The sequence below is a fragment of the Miniopterus natalensis genome, chromosome 15 (assembly GCF_054644295.1).
Source record: "Miniopterus natalensis isolate mMinNat1 chromosome 15, mMinNat1.hap1, whole genome shotgun sequence".
NCBI lineage: Eukaryota > Metazoa > Chordata > Mammalia > Chiroptera > Miniopteridae > Miniopterus > Miniopterus natalensis.
Genome location: NC_142095.1, coordinates 19,498,097 through 19,512,570, shown reverse-complemented (window position 1 = coordinate 19,512,570; position 14,474 = coordinate 19,498,097).

Genomic DNA, 14,474 nt, shown 5'->3' with positions numbered 1-14,474 from the left:
TCCTCTCAGGGGCTGACCTGGATTTCTACTGACTTCTGGGTTTCTATCTGTGCAACTACAAAAACCACCAGGACTTCCTGACTGACCTCCACCTCTGAGGTGTCAGCACAGGTTCAGAGTGTTAATTCTCCAAAACCTGTAAGTCAAGATCACAGGCATATTCATTTAACCTGCCTTCCCCAAACAACTGATTGCTTTACAAATAGAACTTGTGACATGTACTCAGAAGCTTTCCCCCCCCATCGGAGAGGAAGAAGCTACATAAATTTGTGCCAAAGTAGATCTCATAGTTACTTTCAAAATTTTCTTAGCTTTTTTTGTGGTTCCTACTAAAATACGGGGAGACACCCTAAGTATTCATCTGTGTGACATGGAAGAAACACGCCAAAAGCTGTATTTTAAAAAGTCATCATAGATTCCAAATATTGGTTGAATGCTGTATGCCACTTTTCATACATATATTTTCCTTCTTCAGCAACCCTGAAAGCCCAACATTAATAGTTTCACTTTAAGGGACACACTGAGGCTCAGGTGAGTTCAATAACATGTCCAACTTTATACATCTGCCTCTCATGCCCGCTCCACGAGTACTTTGCTCCTTTTAAAGTCCTTTTCAACAAATCTCAGAAACCATAGACACTGTGAGAATACTTTATATGAAAGGAAAAATTACTTCGTTTTTTCCCCAGTTTAATGAGATGTAACTGACATATGACAGTAAGTTTAAGGTGCACATGTTGATTTGATACACATTTTGCAGTATGATTACCACTGTAACCCAGTAGTGTGAGCTAACACCTCCAACACGTCACGTTACCTTTCTTTTTCTTGTGATAAGAACATTTAAGATCTACTCTCTTAGCAACTTTCATGCATATGATACAGTATTATTAACGATACTGTGCATTAGATCCCCAGAACTTATTCATCATCTTCTAGCTAGAAGTTTATACCCTTTCACCAACACCGCTCCCTTTCTCCCACCACCCAGGCCTTGGGAACCACCATTCTACTCTCTGTTTCTATGAATTCAGCTTTTTCAGATTCCACATGTACTGACTTACTTCATGGGGTATTTGTTTTTCTCTGACTTACTTCACTTAGCATAATTCCGTGAAGGATCATCCATGTTATCACAAAAGGCAGGATTTTCCCCCTACGGCTGAATAATATTTGCGTATGTGACATCTTTATTTATCCATTCATAGACACTTAGGTTATTTCCATATCTGGCTTTATGAATGATAAACATGGGAGTGCAGATATCTTTTCGATATTCTGGGTTTTTTTGGGGGGGTTGTATACCTACAAGTGGGATTGCTGGATCATTTGGTAGTTTTATTTTTAATTTTTTGAGGAACCTCCATACTGTTTTCCATAATGGCTATACCAATTTACATTCCCACCAACAGTGCACAAGGATTCAAAAAATTATTATAGCCTTAAAATAGGTGGCTCTTTTTCTCATGAGCTCTTTCTCATTTAGCACCATGAAGGGAAATGGTATAAAAGTCCTAGCAAGAAAATAAGAGAAGGTGTTGGAGACAGCTGGGGCACAACGCTACTTACTTGTGTCCACTGTAATACATCAATAGAAACTACAGAAGAAACACAATATAAGTATTAATGTTAATATTGCCAAGAAGACAACTCTTGGAACCATGAGAAAAGTTCAGTGGTTTAGCTAACTCCTGGTACCAGAGTCAGTGACTAGAGCGGATTAGGTGCAGCTAACCACAGGTGTGCTGGTAAACTAGAGGAGAAGGTAGAGTAGGAGTCTGGATTTATGGCATTTGTCAGTTTCTGAGGTGTAAATACCTCACCGAGATTGATTTCAAGGTACCAATGGTTTAACCATGGGCTCACAAAATTTCTGAAAAATTAACAATTGGGTTTTATAAGCCAGTATGCTCTGGCTCTAGCATGTGACCACAGCTCTTCTCTGAGGACTGGTGGCCCCAGGCTCTGATGAAAGATGTCCCAGGCACCCTTCCTGGACATCTGGCACCTGTGCCTGCCCAGGATTTCCCAGGTGGACTCTCAGCGTATTTCCCTCTACGTACTGACAACAGGACCTTCCAACATGAGCTCATCATTCTGACCAACAATTGGCTGGTCTGGGTGTGGGTCTCTGATCAATAAGTAATCACAGTATTCTGCCCTCACGAGCAAAGTTGATGGTCCAGGAGTAGGCTCTTGACTAAAGTTGGCCCCTCAAAGCTCTTCCTTGGGATTTTAAAATTTGGTATCAGATAGGATATAAGCCAGTCTCTCTGTAATGATTGTCTCCCTGATGACTATAAGCCATGAAGCTGTTGTGGCCATGTTTTCTGCTCTCCTTTAGTGAGAAAGAATGAAGCAGATGTAGAGCGAGAGGGAGGAAAGAGGAATGGAGAGAGGTCCTGGTATCTTTCCATTCCACTCTTCCGGTTTTTCTTTTTTTAAGTTGGTTTGAGTTTAGTTTCTATTGGGGTTAGGGGTAGGGATTAATCTCTAAATAAAGGGATTAGAAAGTGTGATTGATGCTCCAAACCCCATCTCCTTAGCTGGGGAGCAAACTTGTCTCTTGAATATAGCAGAGAAATACGCTGAGTACCAAAAAGCTCATGACATCTGGTTGGGGGGCAGTGAGAGGTGGCGAATGTAAAACAGGAACTCAGGTGGGGACAGGAATGCCCCTTTGAGTGGAAATTGTTCTCTTGGTGAGATGTTTTTATGCGCCCTTGCTCCTGGTTCTGGGGCATCATGTCTATTTATTCTGGGTCTGCTGCTAATGCTGTGAACTTCTGGGTGGTTCTATAAGCCTGAACAGGGATGGAGCCCTTCCTTTGTCTGTTAATAGTGAGCTTTCTGTATACCTGACACTTTAAATAAATACATAAATAAATAAACAAATAAATAAACATATATATATGTCACATATACTTTCAAATAAATAAATCTCATGGTATTATCTCAAAGTTGGGAATTACCACATTTTACAGATGAGAACCAGAGATTGCGAAGGTCGATAAGTTGTCTGGGGTTCACACGACTATAGAATGACAATTTGGATATGGGAACACAACTTCTGATACTAAACTGTACTGTTCACCCCTTTCTTTCCAGAGAGGGAATCTAGTTCCTTGAGGCTCTGCGTGGTTTGAGACTCGCTGTGGCAATGTCTCCCTAGCAGTGTGGTCTGGAGACCGTGTTCCCTGGGAAAAACTCCTGCTCACCTGCGGCGCTCCCTGGGACCCAGCCTCTGTCCCCCACATAAGGGAGGAGTGAATGTTTCAGGGGCAGGTCTCTGCTCTGGCAAAAGCCCAGGACTCAGCAGGCTGAACCAGAGTCCTCCAGCCAGGTGCGTCCGGCCTGAGTCACCATGCCGGGCCAGGTGAGGCTCTGAGGTGGCACCTGCCTGTGGTTGGCAAGACTTCTGAGAAGGCTGCCTAATCCCAAATAATAATAATGACAACAATAGTGGTGATAATGGAGGGCTTTATGTGCACAAAGTGTGGTTCAATCCCCAAAGGTCCAGGAACTCTACAAAAGGTCTTGATAAGTATTATTATCTCTTGGGAGGGCAACAGGTTTCCCTCGTGGGCAAATTCTGTGTGGGGAGGAAAAGAGCCTGAGAGACAATGAGAGCAGGTAGTAACAACGATAGCAAATGCCAGTGCCTGGAGCCAGGAAAAGGGACAGGCAGAAAGCCATGTGTGGAGAACTAGGGTTAGTTCAAGGAGAACTTCTCTCTTCCCTATTTCTCTTTGGATATGAATTAGCAGCAGCAAAAGACAGAGCGCAAGCTCAGATTTTAATGTAAAGAGCTGAGCACTGGATGGGAGGCCATTTGCTCTGCATGTGTGGCCTGCAGATTGCACACTCATGGGTCCCTGGGGGCTGGCAGGTAATGGCAGTGAACGAAAATGGTCAAGTGGAAGGCAAACAGAGTTCAAGTAAAATGAGATAAAGATGACAAATGGCAATCCATGTTTGGCTTCAGTATTGGAGGAAGATAAGGAAGGGTGGCGACTGTGGAAAACTGAAGGAAGGACACATGTCCCTGCCGAAGGGGGCAGCTCTACTCAGATCCAACCAAAACTGGCCCTATGTTGCCAGATCTTCCAATTCTGGAATGAAGTTGGATATCTAAATTTTTGTGGAAAATCTCTTGAATTTGAAATATTGGTAGCTAATTTGAACATTTCTAAATGCTTATGTCTTATGCCCTGCCTGGTTGGGGGTCTCTCTTAGAATATAACCCTTCAATTATTTTAGAATTTTAAGAAGTTTAACCTCATTATACACATGGAGTTGGCTCACTGTGCAGCCCCACCCCAAACCCAATCTGTGTCTCCAAGGTTATAAAGCAAGCCAGTGGGAAGGAGGGGGGATGTTCCAGGTGCACGTGTATCTAGACACTGGGTGGAGTGTGGACTGGATGGGCATGCCCAAGTGTGGCCATGAGTATGGCCAGGTGAGAACAACAAAAAGGAGTTTGGTAGAAGGAGAGGCTTGTGAGGGAGATCCAGCAGGGCCGCTGGAGAGAAGTGGGAACTAGGGCAAAATGTTGTCTCTTTTAGCTTCCCCTCCTTTTCTTTCTACTGCTCTACCATCTGTTCCTTCCCCTCCATTTTTCTCCTCCTTCCATCCCTCCCATTCCTCCTTCCACAAATTCACTGCCCATTTACATCATGTCAGGAGCTTTATTAGGCCATGGAAATACAATCTATGCATAAAATTATATTTTTAACTTTAAAAAACACCGTATCTCATGAAAACAGCTCTACGGATTTTCACCCATTTTGGAGGTGCGTTTGACAAGGTTGGACACTATACAAGCTGTGCAAACTTTTCTTTGAGGGAATCATCTTAGTGAGATACATATTGCCTTCAGAGCAATAACAAGAATCCTAATGGCCGTTAGTGACACAAGACCCACGAGGTGCCTGAGATGTTGTGGGCAGATACTACAAACAGTAGATTCAGATCTGGTACTTGAATTGAAAGTCAACCATGTTTCTGACATGGTTAGCTCTGCATAGGTGCTCCTGGGCAGTAGCAACAGGTGTTCATGTAATGATGTTAATGACTTCCAGCAATATTATGGAAGCTGCCAGGGATGAATGGGTCAATTCTTATTCTACAACTCTACTCCCAGTGTGGTCCATGGGCCAGCAGCCTCAGCATCACTTGGGGCCACATTAGAAATGCAGACTCTTAGCTCTACCACAGATCTACTGCCTTTGAACAATATCTCCATACATGCTCATTAAAGTTTGAGGGGCTTGGCTCTGAAGCAGGAGTCTCAACTCTGGACTCATCAGGGAGCTCAAACAAGAACTAATTTGGGGCCACCACAAGCTCCTCTAACTCCCAATCAAGAGGCTCTGATTCAGTTAGTCTAGGGTAGAGTCTGAACAGTAGAAAATTTTGAATCCTTTTGCCGGCATCACAAGCCCTGTAGGTGTGATTCTGATGCACGCTTTCGTTTGAGAACCACCGGCCAAAGGGTCACAATCGATGGTGAAGACAGAAAAAACTGGCTCCTTCTATGCAATGGATGAGAGCCCAGATAGGGGAAGCCCACATCCCCCTGTGAGGGACATCCAGCCTGGTGCAGAGGACAGAAAGGCCTATAGGAGGTGACATCTAGAGACATGAACTTAGCTGGAAGAAAGATAGGAAGAAAAGAGCATTCCAGCAAAGGAACAGTGGATGCTATGGGCCTAGGTGAAAGAGCACATGGCTCATTTGAGCATCTGAAAATGCTTCAGTTTGGCAGGAAGAGTGGGGTGGTGAGGAGCAAAACTAAAGCTGTAAGTAGGAGATTGATAAGGACCTTGTGTGTTGTGCTAAGGAGGTTCTACTCTATCCCTAGGTGGGTTTTGTGGGAGAGTGCTAGAAAGATCATTGTGGTTTCCATTTAAAGAATGGTTTCGGGAGTGGGAGAGGCACAGTGGAGGCAGGAAGGTTACTTAGAAGATGGTCACAGTAGTTCAGATATATATTATCAATTATATTATTAATCAAGGAGTGTTTACTGAGATACTACTATATATATATATATATATATATATATATATATTTAATTTATCTTTATGGTTGAGAGTATTACAGGTGACCCCCTCCACTTCACTCCCACTCCCTCCCTAGGCCTTCACCACATTATTGACTGTGTCCATGGGTTATGCATATATGCATGTAACTTCTTTGGTTAATCTCTTCCCACCCTCCACCTCCCTTCCCTCTTTCCTCTGAAATATGATCGTCTGTTGCCTGTGTCAATGTCTTTGGATCTACTTGGTTCATCAGATTCTTTTGTTCATTAGCTTCTTCTTAAAGAAGGCCCTTCAACTTTTCCTGTAGTGCTGGTGTGGTGGTGATGAACTCCTTTAACTTTTTCTTATCTGTGAAGCTCTTTATCTGACCCTCAATTCTAAATGATAGCTTTGCTGGGTAGAGTGATCTTGGTTGTAGTTCCATGTTTTTCATCACTTTGAATATTTCTTGCCACTCCCTTCTGGCCTGCAAGATTTCTGTTGAGAAATCAGCTGACAGTCGTATGGGTGCTCCCTTGTAGGTAACTAATTGCTTTTCTCTTGCTGCTTTTAAGATTCTCTCTTTGTCTTTAACCTTTGGCATTTTAATTATGATGTGTCTTGCTGTGAGCCTCTTTGGGTTCCTCTTGTTTGGGTCCCTCTGTGCTTCCTGGACTTGTAAGTCTATTTCTTTCCCCAGGTAGGGCAAGTTTTCTGTACTTATTTTTTCAAATAGGTTTTCAATTTCTTGGTCTCTTTCTTCCCCTTCTGGCACCCCAATAATATGAATGTTGGGCCTCTTGAAATTGTCCCAGAGACTCCTTATACTATCTTCATATTTCTGGATTCTTTTTTCTTTTTGCTCTTCTGGTTGCGTGTTTTTTGTTTCCTCACGTTCCAAATTGCTGACTTGATTCTCAGTGTCCTCTACTCTACTGTTGGTTCCCTGTAAATTGTTCTTCATTTCAGTTTGTGTAGCCTTCATTTCAAATTGGTACTTTATTATGTTATCGATTTTCTCAGTTATTTCCCTAATAGTATGCTTAAACATCCTATAAGGATGTTTAACAAAATTCTGAAGTCTGTATCTGTTAGCTTGCTTGGATCTATTTCATTTAGTTCCTCTTCTAGAGATTTCTTCTGTTCTTTCCTTCGTGACATGTTTCTTTGCCTCCACATTTTGGCTGCTTCCAGGTGTTTGCTTCTATGTATCAGGTAGAGCTGCTATGTCTCCTGGAATTTGTAGAGTGGCTTTGTGTAGTAGGTGACCTGTAGAGTCCAGTGGCTCAGCCTCCTCAGTCTCCTGAGCTGGGCGTTGTAAGTGCTCCCCTGTGTGGGCTGTGTGCACTGTCCTGTTGTAGTTGAGCCTTGGTTGCTGTTGGCATCACTGGGAGGAATTGACCCCCTGGCCTATCAGCTGTGAGGATCAGCTGCAACTACGGCCAAAGAGCTGCTGTGCTGGAGACACTCCTATGGATCAGGATTTACTTCAGTGGAGCTTTGGTGTTCATCAGCTGCGCCCCTTGAGTGTGTCACTCGTGGCTGTGGTAGGGTTGTAATCCAGCGTGGTCAAGTCTGACCACCAGGTGCCCTGTCTCTGGGACCTCCAGGGAGGTGCAAAGTCAACCTCTGCCAGTGCCTTGCCCAGGGCCACCCAGCATGGGCTACACAGCAAACCGTAGTTGGCTGCTACTTGTGCTGGGCTTGGAGGTGTCCAGGAGAGGCCAAGCTATGAGCCAATGCAGCTGCCGCTAGTGCCAGGCCTGGGGCCGCTTATCAAGCTGTATGGGGCCCGCTGCTGCTTGTTTGAGAGATTTTGGGAAAGTCCTAAGCATGAAGCTTGAGAGGCCCCTTGCACAGAAAAGCCCCTGGAAACGGCCCGGATGAGCTGCAGGTGGGGGGGGGGCGGGGCCTCCGGGAATCACGGGGCGGGGCCAAAGGTGAGTCAGGTGCTGGCGATTCAAACATGGCGCCTGCCTGCCGGCTGCGTGCAGGGAGGTCTCGCCACAGGAGCCATGGCCTCTGCCAGCCCTTCTGCCCGGGAGGAAGCCGCCCTCCGCCTCTCGCCCAGATCTCAGGCAGGTTAGTTCCCCCGAGTGTCCTGGGTCCTTTCAGGCTGCTGCCAGGCGCTGGGCTCAGAGGGAGCGTCCGAGTGAGTCCGTGCCGGGCCCTTTGAGAGGAGCTGCTGGGGCTCCCGCAGCCTCCGCCACCCTCAGGGACAGTCCCCGCTGCTTTCACAGCCCGGAGCTGTGGGGACGTCTCTTCCCGGCCCTGGAGCCCTGGGCTGGGGACCTGCTGTGGGGCTGGGACCCCTCGCTCCTCCGGGAAACCTCCGCCGCCGAGATTCCCTCCCGGGCCTACCCCGCAGCACGGGGTGTGGGCCCGCGGCCATGTCTCCGGGATCCAGCCCCAATCTGCCCGCGTCTGCGCCCCTCCTACCGGTCTCGGTGCTGCTTCAGTTCCCCGGTTGCGGGGCTTCTGTTCAGCCAGATCTCAGGAGGCTCTGAGCAGTGGTGGTTCTGGATTTTAGTTGTGATTCTGATGTGGGTGCGGGAGGCGCGGGTGCAGCTGTGACCTGCGCCGCCAGCTTGTTTCTCCCTGCTCAGGTTTTCCGAGACACCACTATATTAATAATTATATGTGACATAGCAGACAATTTTGGACCTCAAGGGTCTTTGAATTGTCAAGACAAACAGATCATCCTACTCAATTCAACTCAATTAAAAAATATTCTTAAAACCTTCACTACAGAGAAACAATGTCCCAAAGGAGAGAGACATGTAATGATCAATAAGGTGTGGTGGCTGCCATCAGGGAGTTTATAGTTTCCTGGAGGGGGCAGATATGACAAAATACCACACATGGTATTGAGTACAATTACTGTCATAGAAAGTAAACTAAGGGGCCTGGACATGAAGCTGGGTATATCAGGCTACTGATATGCTGGCTCTTCTAGGCCAACCACAGTCTGTGCAGCAGTATTATCTTTCCATTTCATAGATGGGAAAACTGAGGTTCAGAGAGGTCATGTCATTTGCTCCAGATCACAAGACTAGCAAGGAAGCAGAAAAGGGATTTTTGCTCCTGGCCCTCTTGTCTCATTAGCTCATATTCTGATTATTATAATGATGATTCCAAACTTCAGTCATTCTTTCTGATTTTTACCATAATCATGTAAGCCTGCACTACTCTTTACTTTATATTTTACATTAAATGGAGTCATTTTTGTAAAAATTTAATTTAATTTAAATTTATTTTATCTTCCATCACCATATCACCTCTATGGCGTCTTCCATCTGATTCATTTTTTTTCATATTAAATTCATATGAATATAAGGAAGAGAAAGTCAGCATCCTTTGCCACAAATAGGAAATAACTGTAAAATTAAATACCAGACACAACCCCATTGTATTCAAAATCTAGTTGCATGTCACAGCCTGGCCAAGGCTCTGAGCCTGAGGTCTGTTGTTTCTTTGTTAAAAAGGGAAACTTGCAAATGTTAAGAGGTGTTAAAGACCTGATAGCACCAACCTGACACTTAGCTTTGATTCATCATAGACTCTAAAGATAATTGAGCCTTTTGGGAATAACTTTCTCACTGTGAGATTTAGTCTTATTTAATGGTATCCATCTCCCGCCTCAAGTCATCGCACACCATCCATCGTGCAGGCACAGTGAAGAGGCCCATTTTTATTTTTATTTTCTCCCCTTTTTCCTTTTTATAAGACAACTATCCTCACCACCACCCCCTACCCCATGGGGGTCATCGGGGGCATTCTTTGTAGGACAGCAGTGGAGAGTGAACCTTTAGGACAGGATCACAAGGTGTGAAGGTGGCTCTTGGGGTTCCGGCTCGGGGGGAGTACGATTGCGATACACAGTAAAAATCATGCTCTGTGTGTGATAACTGGCAGAGATTCGATTTTGTTTTGCCCTCAGCACTTGCTTTTCTTTTTCTCTCCTTTGCTGGCCACTTCAGCATGGGTCTTATGTTTCTGTCTCTCAGTCTTCCCGAACCCTCCCTTACTTTGTTAATCATGTTTAACGATATTTTTATATTATTACCCAACATAGTAATTTTTTAAGTTATCACGAGAAAGAGACTTTGGAGATGGCTTAGAACTGGTGAGCCTGGGGACTTAACCTATGGCATGGACACTGGAGGAGAGGAGAGTTTATCAGCTTGGGACAGATACTGGAGCACTGGCCCTGTGGGATAACCATGAGGCTGGAAAGCAGTTGTGATGCAGGGTTTAAAACTGCGTGAAAATGTGAGTGCAAGGCCCCACCTCAAATGAGCAAGAACTGGGGAGGGTATCCACACTGCATTTAGATCTCACATGCATGAAGCGGGGGGAGTGGTCCTTTACTCTCTGAGAATGAGCCTTTACCCTGCCTGTTCTCCCTGACTGGGGAAGGTACAAGAGTGGGGACTTGTCTGAGAAATGTTACCCACCCAAGTGATGGATTTGCTGACCCAGCTCTGTATATCCCTAATTTGCACATCGCCAGGGACATTGCTTTTTTTGAGTCAAATGATTTGTATGTTAACTGCTCTGATGATCATGAATATCATGACTTATCGTTTACTTTTTACCATCCTGATGAAAGAAACCCTTTCCAAATTCAGATCACCACCTGAATCTGCTTTGTAAGTGACTTATTTCTGTCGATACTCCAGTGAGAGGGAAACATTTTGTTTGTGTGACACGCACTGGAGATTTACTAAGAGCAAAAGATCCCCTGTCAAACACGACTGCAAGTTAAAACCGAAACACTGCAAGTTAAAACCTATCAAAACACACACAACTATTTATAGGAAGAGTTAAAGGAAGAAGAACATCATTGTAAGACCAAGACTTGAATTTCTCTGAAATTTATGTAGTGGCTTTCCATGTGATCCAATTTTCAAAATTTGAGTTTGAACAGAATAAAAAGGCATCTAGAAACGTTTTAAAAACAAATTTCAAAATCTCATTTAAAATAAAAGACAGAAAACTTGATTTCTTTCTAGAATATCTTTCTAGAAAATGCACATTTATTCCAGGCAAGGTCCAAGAGACACTGGGTATACATAAATGATAAGACATAATCGCAGCTTTTGGGTAATTTACAATCACCCAAGGGGAATGGACATAAAAATGATGATTAAAGTAGACAAGAGGAATTGAAAAGTGACAGGTGAACCCACAGGCTGGACAATTCATTTCATATCAGCTGGCGGAGGAAAAGGCTAGAGAGGACATGGCATTTGAGTTAGTTCTTGATGGGTGCATAGGATTTTGCAAGGAGTGGGGAAAAATTAGAGGCGGAGGGAACAGTGGGGGCAAAGACAGAGACAAGAATGTGCACGCCTGCTTGGCAGGGCAGGAGTGATGATGGGAGCATTGTGCCCATTTGAGGGAAAATAACAGTGTACGGGCAAAAAGGCCGGTGAGAGCCAATTGGGAAGGGCTCTGAATGGTGCTTGGATTTCATTGAGCTGGTCACGGCAGCCCCCACATGTTCTAAAGCAGGGGTCGGGGAGTGATGACCATGGGATATTTCAATTAAAAAGCCAGGAAAAGAGATCAGGCAAGAGGCTTATTTAGTCGGCCCAGGTAAAACAATCTTCCATGTCTCTTATATCAACGCTTGTCCCCTTTTTTCATCTTCTAACATCTATACTGAAATAAAGGATTTTTTTTTTTTTTTTTTTGAGAGTATTTGTCACTGGGATTGTTCTAGTGAACAGCGTCCTAAAACCTAGCAGATGGGCTCAGAAAGGGCTGCCTTCCCTTTAGATTTCTGGCTCTCATTTTTTCAGCATGTGGGCCATTGCTGAGAAGGAAGTAGGGGAACCGGTAAGGAGAGGAGCAAACCACACGTGTAGTACTTTGTCTGTTCCTCCATGAAGACAGATTTATTTTTTTCTTTTTGTGAGGCTCTTCAGATCAAATTAAGCAGTTAAAATATTCAAATTTGAGTTGGGCTGGACTGAAGATGGATTCTTATCTTAGTACAATTACACAGTGTAATCTGTGCTTCCAATAACACCATTTCTCCTTCCACCAGGAGACTGCGCTGGTAAACAGATTCTTAGGCTGGGAGAGAAGTGTGGCTGCTGTTGTTAATAGATGAGCCATCATAAGTGTGAATGACGCCTAGTGCCTTTAAAGACCTCCCATTCCTGCCCATCGGGGGAAGGCAGAGGGACTGATAGGCCAATTGATGGGAGACGTTTCATTGTAAAATATAAGACTGGCGAAGGCTGCTTTTTGAGACATGGATGTCAGCTCACGTTACCACTGGCATTGCAGGCTTGGGGGTGATGGTGGTGAGAGCGGAGGTGTAACTCTCATAACACAGCGGCATCAGAAGAGCCCTACCTGATGGAAACTCTTGTTTTCTATCAAGGTAGACAGAGCAAGGCCTGGTACCCTTGTGTTCAGTCTTTCCCACACTTCCTCCACCCCCACCCACTTAGAACACGTTTCTCGTCTGTGAATCAGAAATGAGAAACATAGTCTGTCATTTTCAGCCTTGAACTTTTAATTTTCAGATCTGGTTTTGAACAGGTCATAAGAAAAACAAAGTCGAAAGGCTTTTCCCTCTGTTTTTTTTCTCATTTCGAATTCTCTGTGGAATCTTTTTATCCGAGCTCCCTGGGGAGGTGCACTGACACTGTGGGAAACACTCCATTTTCTCCTACGTGGTGGGAGGATATTTAATTGTCAGTTAAAAAAAATAATGATCTGTAGCTGATTAAAGAACTGAGAGAGCCTTACACTTTGAGCCCTTTAAGTGGGTAATTCCTTTAACCGGGTAATTCTTCTAAGCGGGTAATTCCTTTAAGCAGAACCCTTCACAGCCCTGTAAAACTGAAGACCATCTAGGAACTCTTGAACTGTTTCAAATTGTTTTCAAATGGGTCTGAATGCTGTTGAGAAATGCATAATTTACGACCTTAACACTTGATTAGGTGTTAAACGACTGTCGGGAGAGATGTCCTTGGTAATCCAGTTATCATCTAGACTCTAATTATCACTTCACAGGAGAAGTAAGGCTGGGTAATTGAGAACCAAAATTCTTAAAGGGCTTGAAGTGGCCATTTTCTTATGCAGTTAAGCAAATTATTTCTCTACCTAGAAGGTGTCTAATTGTTTCCAATTGATGAGAAGGAAGAAATGGTGTTATGACTTTCAGGAGTGAGTTAGTCAGGGGGCTCCAGCTAAGGCTACAGGAAGTTGCATTGAGTACTAAGAGGATGCCCCCATTTAAACAAATTCACTTTATTTAAAATATGTGCTAAAGGAGGGAGAAAAGAGAAAGCAGGAAACAGCCAAGAGGAGACAGAATGTAATTAAGAGCTGATGGCCATACCTCTCCCCTGTCTGCCATTACTAAGGATTTTTCTCAGATGAGACCCAATTTCACCTTGTGTTAGCTCCCATTGATCACTATAAATTATTTAAGCCACAAATGCTATGCCATCCATTAAACCAAGAATGGGGATAGTGGGCCAAAATCTGCCTGAGAGGGGTCTCACTCTCACTGAATTCAGTGGGAAATAGGAAGATGTAAAGAGACTCCATTCTGTATCTTTTCTTTGACCAGTGCCCCTTGTCCCCCACACCCCAGCCTTCTGAAGAGCACTTCTATGTGTGTAAATGTCCACACCAAGTGCTCTGGATACAAAAATGGGAACGAAAGACAAGACCCTTGGCTTTAGCAGTATCTACTCTAAAAAAGTGCTGATGGATAGATAGTGCAAGGGTTTCAGGGAGGCTAATATTCAATACCTCTTCCTCTAATTGTGGGAGGAATTGATGGATAGATGCTGGAGAGTGGGAAATCAGAGCACCCTGATTGCTAGTAAAGTTGTTCGGAGAATGTGCGTTAGATCTCTGGCCAAGCGGGTTTGTCTGTTCACCAGTGAAATCAGCGCTTACTTCTAAACACTGGCCCAGCTGGTCAGCTGCAGGCATCTACCATGGTGAGGGAGTGGGAGGCAATCCCCAAGGCAAAGAGTGGATTCAGATGCATGCCTCCTCTGGACAGGCTCGCTCCAAAAGAGGCTCTAGCCCCTAATTCTTCCATCAGGTAATCACAGCCAGGAGAAGAGTGAGCCTGAGGCGGAGGCTAGAGTGTCCCTCTAGCTAAAGTCCTTCTGTATGAGGCTCTTCTTTAACAGAGGCCTGGAGAGGGATCTGAAATGGAGACTAAACTTGTAAGTGGTAACTGTGCTCAATTCACTGCTTTTATGGGTGTGAGGTTAGAAGTGCAATTGTGTGCAGTGTTGTGAAAACTGGCCACATCTTGAAGAGCTCAGAGAACTAAAAGTGCACAGAACTAGCGTACTCCAAAGTCTCTAACCTACTGTGCAGAAAGTATGTGGTCCAGCCCTGATTGGTAGGTATCAGTTTGGCACAGCAAATGTCTGGTGATCAGGAAATCATAGCTGAATATAA